The sequence below is a fragment of the Tupaia chinensis genome, unplaced genomic scaffold, assembly GCF_000334495.1.
Source record: "Tupaia chinensis unplaced genomic scaffold, TupChi_1.0 Scaffold000532_1, whole genome shotgun sequence".
NCBI lineage: Eukaryota > Metazoa > Chordata > Mammalia > Scandentia > Tupaiidae > Tupaia > Tupaia belangeri.
In genome coordinates this window covers 445,316-451,079 of record NW_006160045.1, presented here as the reverse complement: position 1 = coordinate 451,079, position 5,764 = coordinate 445,316, and the positions used below count along the sequence as shown (strand labels likewise).

Genomic DNA, 5,764 nt, shown 5'->3' with positions numbered 1-5,764 from the left:
GTCTCTCCAAATAACCAAAAGATATACTTTGGCCATGCAAACACAGCTTTATGAGTTTTCCTAGAAAACTCATGGACTTCATCACTTCCCTAAGCTCCTTCTATAAAATAAATTCTGAAGCTTCCTCTGAAAAATGTAAATAAGAAATATTTACAAATATCCTAGTTGTTGTTTTTCCCCCATTGTGCTATCATTGTAAATTTTATATATATATATATATGTGTGTGTGTGTGTGTATGTATATGTATATATAATTTCTGATAGCTAAAGGGTATTTCTTCCTAGAGATATTGGAGAGGTTTGATGGAGTAGCAAACTTCTATTCAAGTCTTTAAGAATTGGTTTAGGAGCCAGCAGGTGTCATAGTGATTAAGGTGCTAGACTCTCACATGACTGACCATTGTTCAAGTCCTGGACCCAATGGCTTGAAACTCAAGCCAGATGTGTGTGTGTGTGTGTGTGTGTGTCACACCACGATCCTTTCTCCTTCATTCCCTATTGGAATATTTTTAGAATTTGTCTTATTTTTGGTTTAATTCAGTTTCATAAACAAGGTGTAGGTCTATTTTATTATGCACATCATATAGTGAGATTTTTCAGCATGAAACTGACATTCTTTTGCTCAAGAAATTCTCACTTTTGGTAATTTTCTCCTACTCATTTTCTTTCTTCTGGAACCTCAATATGTCTTGGGTATTCTGTCATATTTTCCTTTTTTCTTTACTCCTCCCTTTTCTTCTCCTTCTCCCCTTCCTCCCCCACCTCGTCCTTCTCCATTTTCTTTTATTTTTCTTTTATTTTTTTTCCAGTAATTTTGCTAAGGGTGGCTGGAGAAAGGGACAGAGACAGAAAGAGAAAGAGAGGAAGAGAGAAAGCACCCCTCATGGGAGGTGGTTACACTGCGGTACCTTCTCCATTTCTCCTTTCAGGATTTTGAACATGCACACACATGTGCCCAGTATGTTTCTCAAGTCACTGGGCCCAGGACTTGAGCCAAGCAGTTGGCAGTGTGGACCCAGCCTCACCATGGGCTAAGCAGGCCCTTTCCCTCATATTTTCTATTTCTTGCTCTCTTTTAAAACTCCCTAAAAACAGCTCCTTTTTTTTGTTCCTTTTTCATAATGTCATGTTCTTATTTTGCAACTTTTGAGATGTTTTTGGTATATTAAAATGCTTTTTAAAAAAACTATTTTGTTTAAATGATTTCCATTTTACTTTGATTACACTTTCCTCTCTTTTTCCCCTCTCTGTTTTATGTGGTCTTTTTCTCTCATACTGTTTTCTTTGCTCAAATACCTGGTGATCCCTGGGCATTCATGTTTATTTTTAGATTACCAGAGTGCCTTCTGCCTTTATATAAGTAAATATGTTTTCCAGTGAAATTTCCCTCTTGAATACAAATTCTGATAAGTGCTTTCTATGGTTTTAGTGTCTCCACTAAAATTTATGTTGTAACTTGACATCCTGTGCAGCGGTATTGGGAAATGGGGCCTAGTGGGAGGAGTGTGGGGCATGGGTGGAGTCTTCACAATAAAGACTGGAGTGAGAGCTCCTATAGTTCCTCTAGGACAGATTGTTATAAAGCAAGTCTGCAGCCTGTAGGTTTCTCTTTCTCTGAATATGCTCACTGGCCGTTTCTCTTTTACATCGTGGGGTGAACCAGCAAGTCGTCCTCATCAGAGTTGAGCAGATGCTAGCACCATGCCTGTTTACTTTCCAGCCTATGGAATTAGAAGCCAATTCTTGGAAACTCTTTTTAAAAATTTTTTTCTTTCTCATTTCATTTTTTATATATCACCCAATCTCACATATTCTGTTAAAGCAAAAACATATGCACTAAGGCAGAGCTTTATGGGTGAGTGAGGTGTGTCCTGAATTAATGTACTGGCACTAAATGTGAGCAAGTAGGGGTTAGAGGTTGGATTACTGGAACTCCAAGAGTCATAAAAGCAGGAGACTTTCAGTGGGTTGAGTATCCAATTATGCATCTTAACGTTCTCTAGCTATTTCACTCAGTTTCATTTAGTAGAGCTCTTTGCTGAAAGAGAATAAATAAATCCCACTTTTGTTGTGTGGACTGGTGAAGGAAAGCAGAAGAGTGCTACTAGATACAGCTGTGCCATCTATCACCTATAATGACTTTCAGAGTCCTCATATTTGGGGTCAACTTTTCACTTTAGAATTCAACCTTACTTGTTGATGCTGAGCTTAATTTCCTAAGAGCAGGATTCTGGCCAGCAGCATCCACATGTTCTCAGTGTTCTCCTTAGAATTATTCTGGGTTATAGAACTTTTTTTTTCAAGTGCCCACAGGTTTCCATCCATATTCTTTTTTCTGAATGTTTATGAAGGGCCAGCCAATGGTATGGTGGTTGGATCCCACATGACTGACTGTGTGGTCTGAGTCACAGGCCTGGCAGCTTAAAAAGTACACTGGGCTCAAGTGCATGTGTACCAAAAGTCTCAAGAGGAGAAGGGATTGTGACATGGCCATCCCGTCCCCTGGGGGTTGAAGGAATTTCTTTTTCTCTCTCTCTCCCTCTCTCTCTCTCTCTCGTGTGTGTGTGTGTGTGTGTGTGTGTGTGTGTGTTTCCTGTCTTGATGAGCACATGAGCCCTGCAGTAAACAAACAAACAGAAATATTTATGGAAATTTTTCTGTTGACATCACCCTTTCTGTTTTCTTGGGAGATATAGATCCTCTAACTAAGCAATCTGTTTATTTATTTATAGTTTCTTTTATTCTGAAGGGTCCTCAAAAATTTGTGAACCAGGATTCTGTACCTAGTTTTCCACTCTGAATCTGAAGCTTGTATCTATCATGTTTTAAACTGAATAAAGGATTTTAATTCCATAGACAATCAGTCGAAAGAAATGTGCTATTTTCCTGTTTCCCTTGCCAACCTGCTTGTGTCTAAAAGGCAAGCAAACACACAGCACCTGTTTCGCATCAGGGTCTTAATAGTTCACCTGCAATCTCTTGAACTAATGTTAGATTTAACCACACTGTGAAAATTGCATCTCCAAAAGCAAGAGTTCTTCATCAGCTATAGCATTATGTGCCTTGAGAATGGAATCATTGTCATAGATGACAACTGGATTCTTACACTACCATAATATTTCTTAGACTATTGCAATGACAACTGTATATATCAGTAGAAAAACCTATGGATTATAGAAAATGGATATACATATTAAGGATGATTGATTTCCTCTGGGGAAATAAAAGATGTTATACTTTGGCATAACAAGCCAAGCGAATAATTTGTTGCACAGTGTAATATTAGGAAATTCAGGATGTCTCAAATTAATCCTGCCTTGTGTGACTGATATCTAAAATTCTACCATCATTTGGTAACCAAGCGGATAATCCTAAAATTGTGCCACATGGTTTTACTAGGTATTTGTACCTCAATGTGGATGAAGAAATGAAAGCGGGTTTCTAAAACGATATGGAAACATGAAGGTGTGGAATACCAGTGGGAAAGAATGCACTTTCCTAAAAGATAAGTTCAGAGTCATCAGTGGAGGGCATCGGAGGCCAACTCTACTTCTTCAAGTGACATGTTTATGCCTGGTATGTCAAATATTCCCACTCAGGGCTGCTATCTTGAATCTACAGACCATAATCAAATGGATATATCAGAGAAATGGACAGAAAACTTTTGAAGCCAATGAATACCATACATTTCTTGTGAGGTACCTAGAATATTTATTTATTTTAGAGAGATTTTTGCTATAGGGTACTCACTGGAGAGATAGAGATGGAAAGTGAGAAAGCAAGAAATCACTCTTCTTCCCCGCTTCCCCACAGTGGGGAATGGCCATGCCGCAATCCCTTCTCCTCCATTCTTGTCTCAGGATTTTGAGCACACACACACACACACACACATGCTCCCAGTGTGAATTTTAAGCCTCCAGGTCTGGGACTAGAACCACAGTCAACTACATGGGAGTCTAGCAACATAACCATCACACCATCTGCTGGTCCCAGAATTAATTATTTTTTAAAAAGTAATCTTTAGGCTTCTCTCTTTCTGTCTCTCTGATCATATTTTAAAAAATAATAATGATAAATAAAATTAAATAAATAATTCTTGCTCTTCCCTGTGAGTGCTGTCATGGAGGTTGAGCTGTATAGTTTCACTGGGTACAAGATCTATCCCGGATGGGAGGTTTGTCAGCATCCACAGAAACGTTTTCCAATTTTTTAATGCAAAATGTGAGTCATCATTCCTTTCCAAGAAGAGTCCTTGGGAGATAAACTGGATTGTTCTCTACAGAAGAAAGTGGAAAAAGGGTGAGTCAGAAGAAATCCAAAGGAAAAGGACCCTCCTTACAGTCAAATTCCAGAGGGTTATCACTGATGTTTCTCTTTCTGGAATCATGGCCAAGAGCAGACAGAAACCTGAAGTTAGAAAGGTTCCGTGAGAACAAGCTATCAGGGTTGCCAAGGAAGCAAAATAGACTAAGCAAGCATCCAAAAAACAGCAATGGCTGCTGCTAAGGCTCCCACAAAGGAGCACCTAAGCAAAAGACTGTAAAGCCTGTGAAGGTGTCTGCCCCCAGAGTGGGTGGAAAATACTAATTTAACAGATCAGATTTAAAAATAAAGATCTCACTATAAATAATAATAATAATAATTCTTTTAAAAAGAAAAATGTAGTCTTAGTATCTAAAGTTTTCATATATTATGCACTTTAAATTCTAAGATGTCTATCTGACACTCATCATTGCATTATTAATAAATAGAAGAACTACCAGTAACGAAGACAATTTGACTCATCATGAAAAGAGGAGGTCTGCTTGACAGGCACATGGTATAATGCAAATAAATTTATCCTTATAGAACCCCTCCACCTGTCATTAGTATCTATTTTATTTATATTATCATTTTATTTATCTTTCTCTTCAGCTATCCAAACACTACCCGTTCACTCCTATTCTCAGCTGGCCATTTTCTTCTTAGTTCACAGAAAATAAGATCATTCAGAAGAGAGCTTCCATGTTTTTCCACCAGCACATCTCCCTACTGACTAGCATCTACCCAACAGATTCTCTTCTTAAAAAATTATCATAGGGACCAGCAGTTAGCGTAATGGCTATGTCGCTGGAATCCCACGTAGTCGACCATGGTTCAAGTACCAGACCCAGTGGCTTAAACTCACATCGGGCGTTTGTGCATGCGTGCCCAAAATCCCGAGAGGAGAATGGAGGAGAATGGAGAATAAGGGATTGTGGCATGGCCATTCCTCCCTGGGGAATGATCTCTTGCTTTCTCTGTCTGTCTTTCTGGTGAGCACATGTGCCCTATAGCAAAAACCTCTCCAAAAATAGAAAAACACATCTAAGATCACAGTCAACATATTCTGTGTTGCATGTGAAAGCAAATTAAGTCAGCTGCTGGAAGAAACTTCCAGATAAAAAGAAACAGCCAAGGAGTAGAGTGGGAGTGGGGTTTCTCTGTGGTACTAATACTTTACAGGAAGAATTTATCCTTATCAGGGCACTCAGGTAGAGACTATTCTTTCCATCCTCAAGGGCTTTCATAAAAGGCAAACACACTGGGCCACCAGGTAGTGTGGAGATTAAGGCACTGGATCCCACATGGGTGACTACATGGTTCAAGTCCCAGACTTGGTGGTTTAAAAATTATGCTGATGGGACCAGCAGTTAGCGTAATGGCTCTGTCGCTGGACTCCCACGTAGTCAACCGTGGTTCGCGTCCCGGACCCGGTGGCTTAAACTCACGCTGGGCGCGTGTG

General features: G+C 39.3%; 1 pseudogene; it reads left to right on the top strand.

Annotated features, from left to right (window-relative positions):
• Positions 1 to 4,120: 4,120 nt before the first annotated feature.
• On the top strand, positions 4,121 to 4,587 carry LOC106735801 (60S ribosomal protein L24 pseudogene; annotated as a pseudogene).
• The last annotated feature ends 1,177 nt before the right edge of the window (positions 4,588 to 5,764 follow it).